General features: G+C 38.4%; 2 pseudogenes; both read right to left on the bottom strand.

Moving 5' to 3' along the window:
* Positions 1–4067: 4067 nt before the first annotated feature.
* On the bottom strand, positions 4068–11255 carry LOC130851858 (cysteine protease ATG4C-like; annotated as a pseudogene).
* On the bottom strand, positions 11255–19422 carry LOC130851857 (stress-induced-phosphoprotein 1-like; annotated as a pseudogene).
* Between the last annotated feature and the right edge of the window lie 27 nt (positions 19423–19449).

The raw sequence follows: 19449 nt of genomic DNA, 5'->3' as shown, positions 1-19449 counted from the left end.
ATGCAGACAACAACTTGAGAACCGCTAGATGAAGAGGTCAGGAAGGAGTGAGGGAGTGGGTTAGAAGCAGAGAGACTGGGCAGTGGCAAGGCCATTGAGCACCGAGGCAAGGCTTGCTGAGCACCATGCCCACTCTACTAGGTTTTAGTCCCCTATTTTCAAGGTGGGAATCTTCCATCTTTTGTGAGATCTAGCCTGGAAACAGCACAAGAAATGGTGATTGTGTGGGGATTCCCACTTAATTCCCAATAAATGTAACTGAGAATGGCAAAAAAAAAGAAAAAAAAAAAAAAAAGGAAAGAAAAAAAAAGACAGATGTGGCTCTTAATATTGATACCTGGTAATAGCCCAATAACCCAAGCACCAAGGCTGGCTTTTGCCTTCTTTCTGGCTTGGGTTTTCCACCCCAGGTGAGAGATGCAAACTTTGATTGACATGTGAACCCTTTAGGTTGCTTCTCATATGTGATCTGCAATCATTGTGACAGGTTGACTTTATTTACATGGTCCAACATTACAGAAATATTTCGGGTTTCATTGAACTCATACTGATGCTAAAGCAAAAGTTATGTTGTTCTGTGAGAAAGCCAGCTGGGCTTCGGTTGTCTTCTGAGATAGTTCGTTGTTTTAGTGGTGTAGTGATCGTGGTCACTGGTTGTGATGCAGTGAGTGAGTGGTTAATAAAGTGTGCAAAGCCTAATGACCAGCGGCTGTCTAAGCTAAGAGAGGAGAATCACAGAACCAAGAAATTCATAACTCTATTCTTGGTAACATGCTGTAGAGCACCATAAGCATTTGTTATTTGTGTCTGCTGTCCCCACGGGCCACAATCAACAGTTTAGAAAATCCTGGAAAGAGTATTCATAAAACCCTAAAGATTCTTAGGATGTTAAAAAGCCTAAGGGCATAGCCTAGGAAATGTGAATGAGACTTCTACTCACCTATTGATTGCTTTCTGACCAGGTTATATGTTACACAGAGGTCAAATTTAATGAAAAGAGAGGTCTCATAGTGGGGGTCCATTTTTGGCAGTATTATGGGTCAGATATTCTGAAAATCTATCCTGCTGAAATACACATAGATCCTGAACAACCAATATATTTTTAAAAAAATGACTGAGTTTGCAAGAAAATAAATTCTTAAGAACCAAAAGAAAAAACTGTGAGTTGAAATCAGGGTTGTAAGTAAATAAAAGCCTGCCCTATCCCAGAGCAAATGCTAATACCTGGAATCTAAAGCTTTGGGGCTTATAATTGCTAAAGAAATGAAGGGGTAAGTTTGTATCCCAGCAAAACAGGGAAATAGCCTGAGAGGCAAATATAAAGCCAGGATCCTTTTGAAGGGGCTGTGACATCAATGAAATAACATGTAAGAAAACAGATCTGACAGCCGGCAAAGGACAGCTAATAAGAAATTTATCTGGACTGCAGCACTGGATGAAAAACAATAATAACAGAACAACATCATCCTTTCTGAGAATTTTTAACCTTATCCATTTGGGGGTTTAAATTTACACTATTCGTTGAATTTATACTACTCACAAACAGGAAAATCCCAAACTGAAAAATAAAATAGTCCCAGATTGGTAGGCAACAGAAATACTTCCATATACAAATACAAATCCTAGAGATAGCATCTCCTCTTTAAGGGCTTGAGAATTCCAAGATATTAGATTAAAACAAAAATTCCCATGAAAAATTACTGAAACAGGAAAACAAACTCTCGTTTGAGTGAAAGTCTGCAAACATGACAAATGACAGATTTAGATAACATGGAATTAAGATAATGGGATTTTCCAATGTTTACAATTAAATAGCTACCTAAAGAAATAAAAGATAAAAAGATTGAGAATCCAAAAAAAAAAAAAGTTGGCAAACAGAATCCAATACCACATTAAGAAACTAACACATCAGGACCACATGAGATTTATTCCCATGAATGCAGGGTTAGTTTAACATTAGGAAATTTAGTAATATAATTTACCATATAAATAGTTGGAGGTGCATGTACACTTCTTAAATAGTTTTACTGAGATATAATTAATCTACAATAAATAGTACGTATTTGAAATGGACCATTTGGTAAGTTTTGACACGTGTACGTTCATGAAACCCGCACCAAAGTCAGGATGCTGGACATATCCTTCACCCCCAAAAGTTTGCCCCTGCCACGTTGTGATCGTTTCTCCCTTTCCTTCTTGTGGGTTCCCTCCCCATCCTTATGTAACCACTGATCTATTGCCTGTCACTGTGGATTGGTTCGCATTATCTGGGATTTTAAGGAAGTGGAATCACACAGTAAGTATTCTTATTTTGTCTGGCTTCCACTCAGCATGATGATTTTGAGGCTCATGCCTGTTGTGTGTGCCAGCAGTCCATTCCTGTTCATTGCTGAATGTTGTTCAATGGTTGGCTCACTTTAGAAGATTAGTGGTAGGTCCTCTCTAGTTGAGTGGGCTCTAGCAGTGCTGCAGGCTAACAGGCAATGGAAGAGTAGGAAAGACCTCCACTTGCTTCCTTTTTTAAAAAATTTATTTATTTATTGGCTGTGTTGGGTCTTCGTTGCTGTGTGTGGGCTTTCTCAAGTTGTGGAGAGCAGGGGCTACTCTTTGTTGTGGTGTGTGGGCTTCTCAGTGTGGTGGCTTCTCTTGTTGTGAAGCACAGGCTCTAGGCACACAGGTTTCTGTAGTTGTGGTGCACGGGCTTAGTTGCTCCGTGGTATGTGGGATCTTCCCAGACCAGGGCTCAAACCCATGTCCGCTGAATTGACAGGCAGATTCTTAACCACTGTGCCACCAGGGAAGTCCCTCCACTTGTTTCTTGAGACTTGGCTCAACAACCATAGGCTTGTGTGGATTCAGAAGCACCAATAATGCATAAGTTTGGATCATCTCCTTGGAGTGAATAGAGCTCTAATTTGAAGTAGGTCTGTGGCTCTAACTTGTTCTGGTTTGTGTCTGCAGTGAGCCAGGAAACTGGGCTCATGTGCTGTGCTCCTAGGTGTTTCCATTGGTAGGCATGCTGGGGGACGGTCACACAGGCTGGATTTTCTTTCTTTCTTTTTTTTTTTTTAATGTTCTCATATCTTTATTAAAGTACTTGTTTTATAAACCTGGCTCAATAATAACACTCATACTTTTATATCACATATTTGCCTTTAAGTAATACATAATACACTTAAGGCAGATTTACCTTACAGATGGCCTCAGCTTCTAAACACCACTGCACTGATTTATACAAATAGCAAAAATCACATGGAGGGCATCTACTGATATCTTTCTTGGTACTTATCTTTCGATCTTAAAACTCCATAATAAGTAGAGTTTCCATAAAATTTCATTTTTGAGCTAGGAAACCATTTTGCCTTTATCTGTTTGATTGGATGCAGTTATTATTAATAACATAACCTTTAAATCTGTGGGGAAAACCAATACTGCACCTTCACTCCTCAGGGAAGGCTCAACAGTGAGCAAAATGAGGAGCCATTATAAAATCATATTGCTACGTATTACCTTAACTCAAAATCCTGCTTATATAATTGTATCATATCACAGCTAAAAATTACTATTCAATATATCAAGGTAGATCCAAAAGCATCCTTCGGTTGCATTAATATCAGGAGGCTTAGGCAGCACTGAAGATTCATTCTCTGGTCTTCTGGTCATTAGTACAAACTGAAGCTTTTGAAACTATTTGGCAATCCCATTTGGGGGCTCAATATCACAAAACCTTCAGGAGAACAGTGGGCCCAGGTGGAAGAATTTGAAGACTGGAAGCCTTGCAGTTAAGGTAATCATCAGCAGATCTTAGGGAAAGAGGAATGCGGCCAGAATCACTGGATATGTATTGGAAATCAAGATTCACTAAATCATTTCTCCTTCAGAAAAATATCTTTAAAACTTGTATGTTTTCAAATGTTCTTTCTTTAAAAAACATATAAAATTAAGATATTTGTGAAAATAAGCCAGTTTCAAGTATACTTGTTTCTCTTCATTTTTCCTCCTTCAAAGGATTTCTTCTCATCAAGCACAAATGTGCTAATCTTTACAGCAAGACAAACTCTTCTGTGCTAAATCTTTTTAATCTTTTCATCCTCTGAGAAAAGGTCTTCTTCATTGATTGTAGATGTAAAATCATAGTTTCTGGAATGACCATTTACAAGAGTAAATAAGGGATATTTCTCCTCAGAAGAAATTCTCAGCATCTTAGTGATTTCTTCAGAAGCTCATTTGAAGTCCTGAACATTTCAACAGTAAAATCCTATTGTGCAGCTAGTATCCGTTTTTTGAAATGACATCTTTTTGGGAGAAGGGCAGTGGAATGTCTCGAGAAAAATCCTTTATGCTGACATCTACAAAAGACTGGCAGTAATGAGTATCCATGTAAATCAAACTGTCATCTTGAAATCCAGCAAATTAATATGACTGTTTAGGTTTGCCACCAATAATACCCACACAATATTCAAGGCTTAAGATACCCTTTACAGAATCTAAATAGTCAGCATTGGTTCTTTCTCCACCAAGTCTAACAGGAACTAGAATAATAACTGCTTTGTCATCTGTATTATCAGAGGCCATGGAAGTGCACTGTTTATCAATTACATCAGAACTATAAACTGTACAATCTTGCACAACATAAATAGTTATTTCTTGTAAATCTGGGTGTCTTGCTTCTCCAAGTGCTTTTCTTAAAATGTGAGCAACCACAGCTGGTCCACACCACAGCTGGTCCACACAAATCTCCAGCTTTTTCCCTAGACTTCTTTCCATATTCTATTAGTTGATGTGAACCAAAGAGAGCCAAGGGGGAATCACCAAATCAAGAGATGATTTTCCTGTGATAAATTTCAGTTTGCATTTCACAATCATCAGACTATCTCCCAATTGTTTCCTTCAGAGAAATTGTCGGGGTTTTGAGTCTCTTTCCCCTGAAAGTGATGCTTCGGATGATACAGTAAATTTTTTTACAGTGTTGGAAGTCCATGATTCAGAGTCTGAATTTTCAATGTTCAAAGCATCAGGCCAGGTCCAAACTCTACCAAGAAAGTGTAGTTTGAGTCCTTGAGCCAATAGCATCTGGCCAGTTCTTAATGTACAGCCCCAACCACAGTCTGTTGTCAAAGCTGAGCCTTCTATTTGAGGAAATTCTTCCCTGTAGGTAAGCCATATTCTTGAAATGAAATCTTTATGAAATTCTTATACATTTCCTGCAATTACATGATCTTCTATTGTTCATCCTGATCTTGCAGGTAACAGTTCATTTTCATCCTCATATTGAACATGGTAACACTTTCCAAGCAGTAATACAGGGGAATTTCTACTAAAATATGTCTTTGTTTTCAACACCCAACTATATTGCATGTTGTTCCAAGCAGATAAAAATTTAGTTTTTAACTTGTCAACTTCATCTGTTCCTGTGGCCTTCGTACTCAGATTCTAAAGAAAAAGCCATCACTTGATTGCATTCTTCTGTGAGTTTAGTCTTTTGTTAGGATTTGTGTATGCTTGGGCATCTCCCTCAAACGATATCCAGTATAGCAAGCGCAGAACCAAGGGAAAGTATCCATCTATAAGTGGTATCTCTGGTAGAACAAACTATATTATTCTGGATTTTATTTTTGATTCTTTCTGAAAAACCAAGAGGAAAAAGCTCAGTCAATCAACTCTAGATAGTCTTGGACCCCTCCCAACTCCATCATGGGAGCCCAGAAGGACGCTCATCCAGCTTTTAGCTGAAGGTTATATTGTTGGGGAGGAGGGGAGGAGAGGAAACAGTTCTGGAATGGATTACAATAATTTATACCCATCTACCCACTAGCATGCTCATCATTCCTTCGATTTCTTACAAAATGCTCAGGCAGGGGAAGGAGGATACAGCACAGAAGGCAAGAAATGAGTTCAGGAGGACTCATAAGTCTCTTCAAAGATATAGAAACCTGTGGGTCTGCAGCAATTTCCTCAATCATCTTTTATACTATGGTGCAGCCAGCAGCAGACAGGCCTGCAGGAAGACAGGACCAGAGAAATGGTCACAGGGCCTAAGTAAAGACTGTAGATTTGAGAGAGGGGGGTCAGAACGGTCCAGAGAGAGAATCCAGTGATCAGCCTGCTCTGATATTCCAGGAAGCGTTGAGACAAGCCAGGACAAATATTGGCTGAGGGTCATGAGGACAAACTCTGAGTAGACATAGGGAATTACAAAGGGTGGCACAGGAGACAGAGAACCAGCATTTCACCATTTCAGGAAAGGTAAGGATGACCGATAATGGAAAAAGTAAATCAGTGATTTTCAGAGTTGAGACGTGTTAGCCAAGGTCATTGGCCATGTTAGCTCTTGCAACAAACTCCCTTCCAACACAGGCTGGAACCAGTTCTCAAGTAGGCTGTCACGGGCAAACTGGCACAGCTGCTAGGGGAATGTGGTGGCAGAAGGGAGGTTTACTTTCCTAGGGGTAGTCCTGAAAAGCAATTATGGGCTTAAAGTGATTTTTTGAATAGTTGCTCTTCTAGTGCCTTAGTATTATTTGATTTATATACAGAATTCCTGCTTAGTAACCAACGTAACATATTTTTAAAAATACAATAGTCCCTGCTTAGCCACAATTTTGCTTTCTACTGTTTCAGTCGCCTAGGGTCCACCATGGTCCAAAAATATTAAATGGAAAATTCCAGAAATAAACAATTCATAAGTTGTAAATTGCACACCATTCTCTGCCACCGACTTGCCCCATCCTGCACAAGACATGAATCATCCCTTTGTCCAGCATATCCTGCCCGTTAGTCACCTAGCACCGTCTTGGTTATCAGATGGACTGTCATGATATTTTAGTGCTTGTGTTCAAGGAACCTTTATTTTACTTAATAATGGCCCAAAGTGCAGGAGTAGTGATGCGGGCAACTGGGATATGCCAGAGAAGCCATAAAGTGCTTCCTTTAAGTGAAAAGGTGAAAGTTTTCCACTTAAGAAAAAAATCATATGCTGAGGTTGCAAAGACCTTTTATCTGTGATTTTGTGACAAAGGAAAAAGAAGTTCATGCATCTTTTGTTGGTGTATCTCAAACCACACAAGTGACAGCCATGGTGCATGTACGTGTTTAGTAAAGATGAAACAGGTATTAAATTTGTACAATAAGGTATTTTGAAAGAGGGCGATCACATAACTTTTATTACAGTCTAGTAATGATTGTTCTATTTTATTAGCTATTATTGTTCATCTCTTACTGTGCCTGATTTATAAATTAAACTTTATCAGAGGTATGTGTGTATAGAAAAAACATAGTATAGATAAAAGTTCAGTACTATCTGCAGTTTCAGACATCTGCTTAGAATTTATCCCCCGAGGATAAGGGAGACTACTATAATAATCACTGTAATTCCAACATAGCTGTAATCCCCACCCTGAGGATCTCTCTAATGCAGATAAACAGGGGCTGTATTTGTAAGCAGTTACAGCAGCAACAGCGGCCAGCGCTAATTTGGCTTGCTATGTGTCAGAGGCTGTTCTGAATGCTTTCCCAACGTTAATTCATTTAATTCTCACAACAGTCTTTTGAGGACAAGCATCATTATCCCCATTTTATAGAATGACCTGTTTCATTAAACTCACAGGTTTTTTTTAAGGTTGTGTAATGGATATGTTAATAGCATTGAGAAAAAATTTAAACTCTCTTCAACTAATGATATAAGATCAGTTATGATAGCCATATGTATTCAATGAACGTCATTAACTGGAGATTTTGGAGGGGCCAGGTACTGAGAAGAGGCTCTTAAGCAGACTGTATCTTTCATCTTCATCTTTTAAAAAGAAATCATTTCAACTTGCTTATGAAAGAAGTAATGTTTAATTATTCTAGACAGTGCAGAGTGTTCGGCGATTTTTGTTTTTTAACACAACTCTCAGTGACTTCTGGTTTATCCATTTTGGTAACAATTTGTACTGGTTACCTAGTGCAGTTTATATTCTGATAAGCACATAGATAGAATAAATAAATTACACTTTTGAATTCATTGTTGTATAAAATAAGTAATTCTAAAAATGAAACTGGTTCTAAACTGTTCTTACCAGTTTGGTTTTTAGAAGTTTTGCCTCTTTTAGCAACTGTCATATGAAAAGATCTCATTTTGTTAACTATTATTTTATTAAGGAGAAATTAAGTGTGAAATGTACACTGAAAAGAGCATAGAAATGACTTCCTGGCTAAAAAATGTACCCTACCACCCTGACTTGGGCCCTGATAGCTGGAAAGGGTCAAGCATTAAGTCTGTATCTTCCATCAACAATTCAGCATCATCTTCCATTTTATACTGTAACCCATTTTCCTAAATTTCCTTCCATCCACTGCTCTTGAAAGGAGGAGTGGAGAGAGAAAGAGAGATGAAGGGCTTAGTATTCCTGTGAAACAGGTCCAAATTGAATGCTGTAATGGGGGATACTGGGACCTGAACATCTTCAGCACAAGGACTGGGTCTCACAGAGAACATGATGAGAATGAGTAAATGCTTTTGCAGACACGTGGTGCTGCAGAGAGCTGTTAGCAAGTGAGCTGGGCACCAGTCCTTGACCTTGACTTTCCCGCTCTTCAACCTTCCCCTAGAGGACCTTGGCGTGGCCCTGGCTTCTGAGAGGATCTACAGTCTTCATCCTGCTGACTCCCGAATCTCTGTTCTGAGCTGCAATTCCATATAATCTCACTGCCTATTCAACATCTCCACTAGAATGTCTCTGAAGCACAGGTTGCAGCAGTGAACAAAAAAGGCAAAAAAAAATCTATCATCCCGGAATTCATATTCTAGCCCATACTCAAAAATGTCCCAAACAGAAATCATATATCTTAAACCTGTCCAAGCCTTTCAGTTGCTCTGGCTAAAAACCACATCTCACTGGCTTTATATTTAAGGTATTTTTCCTCTTCAGTACCAACACAATCATCCAAGAAATCCATCATTTCTCTCCTAGGCATCTATAAAAGTCTCCTAATAGTCCTCCTTCATCCACTTTTGTTCTTTCCCCATCTAAGCCAAATGGTTACCTTATTTCATTTTCCAGGAGTGATCCTTTTAAAGTACAAAGCTGATCATGGCAGTTCTTTACTTAAAAATATTTCAAATGCAACTTGAATAAAATTCAGAGCCTAGCAGCCTCAGCAGGGTCTGGCTCCAGCTTTCCTCTGCAGCTTTCTTCCCTTTATGCTCTGAGTTCCAGACGCAGTGACGTTCTATGAGGTCCTAACTATACCAAAATCCTTTTCACTCTAGTGACACACTACTTCTTCTGTTTGTCTTCGTTAACTCCAAATCGTCAGATCTCAGGCTGAGCATCATTTTTTCTAGCCTACAATTCCTGCCAGATTGCCAGTTCCTTTATGTGTACATTCGTAGCATTTTTTTCCTTATGCTTGCTAGCATTGTAATTAATTATTTGTGTGATGATCTGTTTAATGTCTGTCTTCACCATTAGTCTGTAAGCTCCATTAGGGTAGGAACTTTATTCATCTTTTACACCACAGAATTTCCAGTGATATCACAGTGAAAATAGTAGGCACTCATTGAATATATTTATTCAATATAAGGAAAGGCTACAACTCCTTCAAGTAAGCCAATATTATAACTAATAAGAAATAAAAACACATCATTAAGAGGGTTATCATGAGAAAGGAAGGAATTCTACTGGACTAATTAGAAAAAATTTAAATAAAATTTTTACTTTCCTGATAATAGTGAATTAGTACAAAACACTTCAGGGGAAAATGAATGTTGATAATATATAACTAATAGAAACAAAGACAGACATTGTAGCATCTCCAATCTGGATAGAATGAGGAGGGAAATGTCATCTAGGATGACAAGTGACTTTTGTCTATGTGAAAGAAACTGCAGACCTCACAGTGATTACACACAGGACTTCTAGGGACCTTCCTGCACCAAATATCTCAGGAGCTATGATCTCTTGCATTCAGATATCCAGATGTGGTGGAATACACTTGTATAGAGAATAGCATGAAATATTTGACTGGAGTGGGTGGGATCCTAGGCAGCTGGTATGTGGAGAAAGCAGAAAACCCTGAATAGTTTGTCTGCAGGTAGGTGCCTGTGATGACTTTTAAATCCAGTTTAAGATGCATAAATGTTTCATGAACTGAAAAGCTTAAAGATTAGGAGTGGCCCTGTACCGGTTGAACGTGATTGTCTGCTGCACAGACAATCCTGTTGACTTTAGATTCCAAGAGAACAGATTGGGCCAAAATAACTTGCTGTGCAGTAATGACTTCATAATCAGAATATTATGTCTCAAGGTTTAGAACCTTCTAAATTATTCAAAATCTTCTGAAATTTTTATTTTTCAGCCTCAAAGGGTATGATTTATTTTGTTTTGGGCAAGAGAACATGTATCTATATTTCTGAGGGCTTGTTCTTTTATAAAAATAAATCAAGATAAACAGGTTTATATATTTGGGAACATGGGAAGAACATTTTCTGTATTTTAATCCCAAAACATTGAGTAAAACATTCAGAGTCTGCTCAGTGCCAAATATTACATCAGTAGACCGTGAAAGCACTACTGATACTGAGCTCCTAGGTCAATGTTGAAAATAGTTGTAAAGTTTTAAGCTGCTTTTATTAATAAGTTGCTTTTTTTTTTTCAAAGACACCTTGATAATAATGCACTGTCACCTTTTCTCTTTAATTAAGCTATGATAAGAGGATCTGAATAGATTTCTAGTTTCCTATGCCTGTAAAAGACCTAAGCTTGAACAAAGATGTATTTTCTTTCTCTTTCTTGTCTGGTCAGGATTAACAATAAACAGAACTACTTTTTCTTTCTTTTCTTTTTTAAACATGTAACCATGCTAGACCGGCTTGTTTTGTTGGTGAAGGAGTCATGGAGTTAATAGTGTGAAGATAGCTGGGGCCTGAGGTTGGGAAGAACATCCTCCCCTCCACGTACATGGCTCCTCTCCATTCCCCCACCTCAAGTCACCAACTCTGGGAGAGCAGCTGGGACAGTGACTGCGGGGCAGGGGTGGAAGACATGAACCTCGGGGGCAGCAGGAGAGACCGTGTGTGCTAGGAGGGCCCAGAAGCCGCACAAATGACCCGAGTACAAGTCTCTGTATCCTCCACATAGGTCTGCATAAACATATACAAAGAAGTTGTCTGCCTTTTCCCCTTCTCTCCCTTCTGCTCCATGCTGCTTGCCACAGTTCCAGCTCCTTTTCCCACATGAGGGTGAAGGGGAGGGAGATGATGAGCAAGTCATCACCGAGTTGCAGTCAGACCCACATCCAGCAGCTTCTGAATCTTCTGCATTATTATAGGATTCTTTAAGAGTCTGCTGAGTGCCTGGGGGTCCTTCTACACCTGTTCCAGGATGCGCCGCATGGCCAGGCTTGGCCATGGCCCTTCGCTTCACATCTTCAGGTCTGTTGTGTCGGCCGTACTGGACCACCATGTAGCCATGGTAACCATCTGCTACCTCCTTACATTTGGAGTCGAGGTCTAGTGCCTTCTGCCTTTTGTGTGGTCCTTCATTGCTTCTTAAGGCAGCTGATTTCCATGTATAACCTTTGGTGAAGGTCAGTTCTAGCTGGATACATTCCTCGCAGTCCTTGAGTGGCAGCTGAAACTCCAGGAGTTTGATGAAGCATGCAGCTCCATTGCTGTACAATTTTGTATCTCTTGGGTTCCTGTTTGATGACTTCTGTATAGTGCTTCCTGGCCTGGGGATAGTCCTCTTTCTCAAATATTCATTGCCTTTGTTCTTCTTTTCCAAAGCCAGACCAGGGTTTATGCAGTCCAGCCACTCTTGCTCCTTCAGGATTTTCTCTGCCTGTTGACATTTCTTGAGCACATCTAGGGTTTGGTGCTCTGCCAGAGACTCATGGAAATGGATGACATCCTTGTACTTTCCTTCTTTGAAACAGGCTCTGTCAATTTGAGCATCAGCTTTGGCAACGTGCCAATGAGAGTCTTCTCACTTACCTAGCCCCTCTTCCATGGCCTCCCCACAAAGCTCCTGACATTCACTCTAGTTGCCCCTTGTGAAGTACATGGCTGCTTGAATGGTCATGTGAGTCATGTTGGTGGGGTCCCAGTATGACTGCTTCAAGGCTCTGTCAAGTCTTTTTTTTTTAACAGGCATCCTTCGCCAACTCTTTTTCTTTCAGTGCCTGCTTCTCATTCTCTGGAAGATCTTCTCTTGGCTCTGGGTTGGTCTCCAGAAGGTCTCCAAGGTCTGCACCTTGGGAGAAGGTAGCAGTGAAAGTGTCTTGTCTTCTTCCTCCTCATCCATACTGCCCAGATTGCCTCAGAGGAGACACTGAGGGTAGTTATGATCTGGGGATCTTGCAGTTTTTGCCCAGGTCAGACTGCCTGTTTCACATTGCTCTATCGGTTCTCAGTAGGTAGGATCCATGAGCAGTGTCCTTGACCTGGGGTCACTCTCCAACTTCTGGTACACATTGGACATGTTGAAGGGATTCTTGAATTTCCTCTCTGCTGACTGGGGCTACATATTCTGTAAGCCCTCTTTGAGCTGAGGATTGCTTGCTTCCTGTTTCAAACCTTCCTTATAGGTTTCAGTGGCGGCTTTAAATGAGTTCAAGAAGTCAAGAGCTGCTGCCCCAGTCAGGTTTTAAGTCAACGGTTTTGCAACCATCCTCATAAGCCTTCTGGAGATACCCATTCTCAGTGTAGGATGCTCAGCGCTTGCTGGAGAGCACATGGGCCTGGGGATCTAACTCACTGCCTCAGACCAGCACCGTAATGCACCATCCATGTTGCCAGCACTCAGGGCCTTATTGCCCTTCGCCTCAGCTCATTTACCTGCTCTATAGCCTGGCCACGAACCCCATCCAAGAGACTTGATCTGCTCCCCGTTCCCAGCCTAGAACTTTTGAAAAGATAATTCCTAGCTACACTGGAAAACAGTTTGGCAGTTTCTTAAAAAACTAAACATGAAACTACCATAATACCCAGCAGCTGTAAAAACTTATCCTCACATAAAAACTTGTAATTGAGTGTCTATAACAGCTTTATTTGGAATAGCCAAAAACTGGAAATAAACCAAACATTCTTCAATGGGTGAATGACTAAAGAACCTGGAATTTATATCCATGAATAGTACTCAGTAATAAAAAGAAATGGATTATTGATACCTGCAATAATTTGAATGACTCTCCAGAGAATTGTGATGCGTGAAAAAAGCCAATCCAGAAAGGTTACATACTATCTGTATGATTCCATTACTCAACATTCTTGAAATGACAAAATTATACAAACTGAGGTTATACCTTAGTGGTTGCCAGGGATCAGGGACAGGACAGGAAATGGAGTGGGAGGTACAGTGAGGAAGGGAGTTGAGTGTGATTATACAAGGGCAATATAGCGATGCTTTTCATAATGCAAATATTCTGTATTTCTGTTTATCCCTCCACTGACCAATGGACATTTGGATTGTTTCCAGTCCTTGGCTGCTATGAATAATGCTGCAGTGAACATTCATGTACAAGTCTTTATATGGACATATGTTTTCACTTTCTTGGGTAGATACCTAAGTGTGAAATTGCTAGATAGTTGTGAGTTAACTATGATCATAGTAAGTTTTGTTTTTTTTAGTATATTTACTTTATATTTTTGAGAACTTTTATTGAGATACAATTGACATACAATGAACTGCATATATTTAAAGTGTATTTGATTTTTTTGTTTTTTGATATTTGATATTTTTTCTCATTAGTAATGTATATATGGCAATCCCAATCTCCCAATTCATTCCACCCCCCCACCCCCCCGCTTTCGCCACTGGTGTCCATATGTTTGTTCTCTACATCTGTGTCTATACTTCTGCCTTGCAAACCGGTTGATTTGTACCATTTTTCTATATGATCATAGTAAGTTAATGTTTAAGTTTTGATGTGATTGCCAAAATGTTTACCATTTTACATTTCTACCAGCAATGTATGAGAGCTCTAGATTCTTCTCATACTTGCTAACACTTGGTATTGACAGTCTTTTTCATTATAGCCATTCTGATTGGTTTGGAGTGGTATCTTACCGTGATTTTAATTTGCATTTTTCTAATGACTAATGATATTGAACACCCTTTCATGGGCTTATCAGCCATTCATATATTTTCTTAGTGAAATGTCTGTTCAAACCTGTTGCTCGTTTTTAAATTGGGTTACTTGAATTCTTATGGTGGAGGTTTAAGAGAGTTTTTTTGTATATTCTGGACATCAGGCTTGTACCTTGCAAATGTTTTCTACTGATCTGTGGCTTTTTATTAATGGTGCTTTTTGAAGAGCAAAAGTTTTTAATTTTATGAAGTCCAGTTTATTGATTTTCTCTTATTGATCATGCTTTTGGAACAAAAAAGATTTCTAAGAAATCTTTTCTAACCCAATGTCACAAGGACTTTCTCCTGTTTTCTTCTAGAAGGTTTATATTTTTAGCTCATATGTTTGGGTCTATGATCCATTTTGAGTTTATTTTTCTGTATCTTATAAGGTGAAGATCTGAGGTTTTTATTTTCATATGGATAGTCAGTTATTTTAGCGCCATGGGTACTTGAAATAAATATGTATTTGTCTGTTGGATAGAATGTGGGTGGCTATATGCCCCTGAACTTATCATAGCCTACACGAGTTAGGTTAAATGGATGGATAGTGTTCAATTTTTCTATGTCCATTTTATGTCCGGTTGTTCCATCCAGTATTGAAAGTAGGGCATTAAAATCTCTAATTATAGTTGTTCGTCTATCCTTTGTTAGGTAAGTATAGTTGAAACTTGCTTTATTCTCATGATATGTTGACTCATCATTATGAAATGTCCCTCTTTGTCTCTAGTAATATTTCTTAAAGTCCATTTTTCTTAATGTAGCCATTTCAAGTATATTAATATCCTTTTATTTTCAACCAGTTATGTCTTGGAATCTGTATTGTCTCTTATAGACAGCATATAGTTGCATATTGCTTTTTTATCCAGTCTGACCATCTCTGCCTTTTGATTAGAGTGTAATCACATTAATGCAAGTATTAATTTCATTGAAAACATGTCTGCATTTTGCTATCTTCTAGATGTCTCATTTTTTTTTAAATTGAGATAATTGACACAATTCTTTATTAGTGTCAGGTGTACAATGTAATGATTCAATATTTATATATATTGCAGAATGATCACAGTAAGTTTATAGTTAACATTCATCACCATAGTTACAAAAATTTGTGTGTGTGCGTGTGTAATGAGAACTTTAAAGATCTCTCAGCAACTTTCAAATATGCAATACAGTGTTATTAACTCTAGTCACCATGTTGTACATTACATCAGCATGACCTATTTATTTTATAAGTGGAAGTTTGTACATTTTGATCCCCTTCACCTCTTTCGTCTACCTCCAATCTCACCTCTGTATGAATCTATTCTCTATCAATGAGCTTGGTGTTTCGTTTTGTTTCTAATATTCCACGGGTAAGTGAAATCATATGGTATTTGTCTTTGACCTACTGCACTTAGCATAATGCCCTTAAGGTCCATCCCTGTTGTTAAAAATGGCAAGATTTCCTTCTTTTTTACAGTCAAATAATATTCCAGTGTGTGCGTTTGTGTGCTCACGCACGCACATGTATATCACATCTTCTCTGTTCATTTATCTGTTGATGGATACATAGGTTGCTTCCTTATCTTGGCTCTTGTAAATAATGCTGCAATGAACATAGGGGTGCATGTGACTTTTCAAGTTAGTGTTTTTGTTTTCTTCAGATAAATACCCAGAAGTGAAATTGCTGGGTCATATGGTAGTTCTGTTTTTAACTTTTTGAGAAACCTCCATATTGTTTTCCATAAGGCTGCACCAATTGATATCCCACCACAGTGCACGAGTGTTCCATTTTTTCCACATCCTCACCAACACTTGCTCTTTCTTGTCTTCTTGATGATAGCCATTCTAACAGGTGTGAGGTGATACCTCATTGTGGGTTTTGATTTGCATTTCCCCAATGATTAGTGATGCTGAACATCATTTCATGTACATGTTGGCAATTTGTATGTCTTCTTTGGAAAAATATATATTCAGATTCTCTGCCCATTTTTAAATCAGTGTTTGATTTTTTTCCTATTAAATTGTATGTCACGTATTTCTTATTTATCTGTTCCTCCTCTACAGTCTTCTTTTGTCAAACACTGCATTATTTTAATTCCTCTGCCAAATTTTTAAGTATACTTTTTGAGTTATTGTGTTAGTGATTGTGCTAGATATTACTTTTGCATCATAATTTATCACAATTTACATCAGGTTCATACAGACATAATTCAGACCTCATTCTGGTAAAAACTATCTTACTCTAAGATAGTTTTTTTTCCTCCCTCCTTCTTTGTGCTATATATTATCAATTTATATTGTAAACCCAACAACATAATTACTGCTTTTATACAATCTGATGTCTCAAAGTAACTAAAAGAAAAGAAAAAGAATATTTATACATTTTTTATAGTTACCCACATATTTACCATTTCTGGTGCTCTTTATTTCTTCCTGTGGATTCCAGTTACCATCTTGAGTCATTATTAGTTGGAAGGACTTTCTTTAATATTTCTTGTTAGGCAGACCTAAGTTCTCTCAAAGTTTGCTGGTTATAGAATTCTTGGTTGATAATTTTTTCTTCTAGCATTTTAAATATGCTCTTCCTCTGTCTTCTGCATTCCACTGTTAAGGTAATCGTAAGTAAATGTGGCTTCTACCTTCTTTTGGAACTCAAAATCCGGGTCCTTCCTTACTCATAATCTTGGCCCTTATACTTTCCTTTTTCTGGGACTCTCTTAGCCACATGTTTCCTTATACAGTAGTCCTAAAAACCCCCGAGCCTTGGTGATTGTGCTTTCCCATTATGGATGGGCTAATCTGTGGAAGAAAAAGTGAGCTTTACTTTAGTTGTCCATAACAACAGTGGTGTTGCTGTGGCTTATCAGAAAGCTGGAAGTTAAACTTCATGCAAAAAATAAATAATCGCTGACTCTCAATACAATCATCTTTCTTTATAGAACTAGCAGTCTTTCTACCAACTTTAAAATTTTTTTGTCTTTAAAGATTCTGATAGTGAATTATTAAAAAAACAAGACTTCCAGTTGGGTTTAGTTTTTAAGCTTCTGGGACCACCATCCTCATTTTATTTACTAAGCTGTCAAACAGAAAAATTAGCCCTGGGGGGTGGTATGGGTTTTTTCTACCCATGTGTGATTCATGCAGTCATGGGTCTGACCAACATAGCCTGTTTACACATCCAAAGGAAGCAAATTACAATCTTTACAAAAAGTGTTTCACCAAAAATTAAAAAGGGAATAAAACAATGCTTTACATGCTTCCTTGTTAACAGAAACATTATATTTAACAAAAATTGGATATCATGGGAAGACCTGTGCATTAATAGCTCAGGAAGCATGTGTGACTGTCTTAGGAGGCATACTGCTTCATGTAAGTAAACATATTAAGAGACATGGCCTGGTATCTACAGTATCCGTTGAGATCTAGTCAGGAGACCACAGACTAGTCATTTAAGAGAGAAGATAGAACATAAGTAGTTATCAATTAGGTATAAAGTTAATTGCGTGACTAAAAAGGCAAAAAAGAGAAAATGAGGAATCAGCTGCCTCCCTTAGAGCTGGAAGAACAAAGCAGAGATGTTGGACGTATTCAAAACTACACACACACCTACACACACACACACACCTACACACACACACACAGACACACACTGAGCTTAATAGGGAGCCAGCTGGCAACGTGGTTTGCAAAGTCCCCACTCAAGCATCACGTAACACAGTTGGAAGGAGAAACAAAAAATAACTGGCACATTTTTTAATCCTAAATAAAACCTTTCCCCTACCTATCTGGTTTCCCCTTTGCTTAAGGTTACCAGAATGTTCTGACATGAAATAATATTATTTTGGCTTATGGTTTCTGATAATTTCAACAAATATTGATTCAAAGTTGACTTTCACTTTTTTATTATTGGGAAGGATAAGCAGGAAAGAGGGGAAGGATTAATTTTCATTTCCATAATGGACATAGTTTTCTTGCTGACCACCTCAAATATCTTGGCCATATGTGGAGTATAAATTATAAATAAATAAAACTCAGTTGTGCCAACTAATAAAAGAGATTCTCAACAATTATCCAATTGTCTAAGCTGGGGATGGGGGGTGCATTTTTAATGGTGACTCTTTGAAGCTAGATAGCAGGACACAATGGAAGAAAGAAGAGAGAGTTTGAGCAGACACAGCATTTCTTCAGTCTCAGTTGCATTTCTTATTCACCTGAGGGCCACCAGCCTAAAGGAATGCCTTCCAATTTCAGGATAGAAAAGCTACCTGGGAGATACAGAAAATGATAAAGTACATACATATTTAAAGTAAAAAAAAAGAGATTTCTTTAAATTAAAAGCAAGATGGAAATAATTTTACTCTGAAAACCTTCAGAGAATTAGGAGGAATCTTTAGTTTTTTTCCTTTAACTGATATTTTTTAAACTAACATCATCTTTATTAATCTAGATATGAAAGAATCTTTAAAATTGCTGCAAAATATATATACTGATACATCTTACATGATAGTACTTAACATAAAACAGGATGCTTTTACTTACTCTAAGGAAATCTTGTTACATAAGTGCATTTAAACATAGAACCCTCCTCCCTGCCATCAAAAAAAAGAAAAAAAAGAGAAAAGGGGGTCTATAAATTCCTAAGGATCCTTAAACTCTTGAGTCTACAAATTTTGAGGGATTAGGGAAATGTAGGTTATACTCCATTTTTTACCCCCCAAGAATGGTGGTTTTTAACATAACATAGTCTTGCAGAAGGGAAGGTTAGAAAGGTATGAGTTATATAAAATTTTCCTTGGCGACTTTGATATTCTCTCTCACCACCAGGTTTAGAACGTGGTGGAAAAAAGCAAACATGGAAGTAGAGAACTGCAACATCTGTAAATATGTTACCCTTTAAAAAAAGATTCTCCATCTGATTATGATTATTTTATTGCTTTGAATTATAAGCTAGATAACCAGAGCACTAACAACCACCACCATCACCACCAAAAAAAAAAAAAAATCCTTGTTCATAACTGGGGATTAAAATGGCTCATTAAGGCAGGCAGCTCAGTGTAGCTGGAATCTGTCACAAGGACTATTAGATTGCACAAAACAATAGACTAGGAGTGAGGACAAAATTTAATCAGACAAGGGCTAGTCTCGGCTGAGACAAAGCCACAGGACAGGGAGGTCAGGGCTTGTGGGGCTGCACTCACTGTGGGCGCAGCAGGCAGCGGACTTGCCAGCAGCCGAGAACTGCCCCAGGCTGGGCTGCCTCTCTGGGGAGAGAGCCCTGAGAACAGGCTCTTGTTTCTAATTTTTCTAAAACATATCCAAAAAGGCTCATGTTGCCAGGTCACCAGCCCAGCTGAGG

The sequence above is a fragment of the Hippopotamus amphibius genome, chromosome 4, assembly GCF_030028045.1.
Source record: "Hippopotamus amphibius kiboko isolate mHipAmp2 chromosome 4, mHipAmp2.hap2, whole genome shotgun sequence".
Classification (NCBI taxonomy): domain Eukaryota; kingdom Metazoa; phylum Chordata; class Mammalia; order Artiodactyla; family Hippopotamidae; genus Hippopotamus; species Hippopotamus amphibius.
This window is presented reverse-complemented; position numbering and strand designations above follow the sequence as displayed.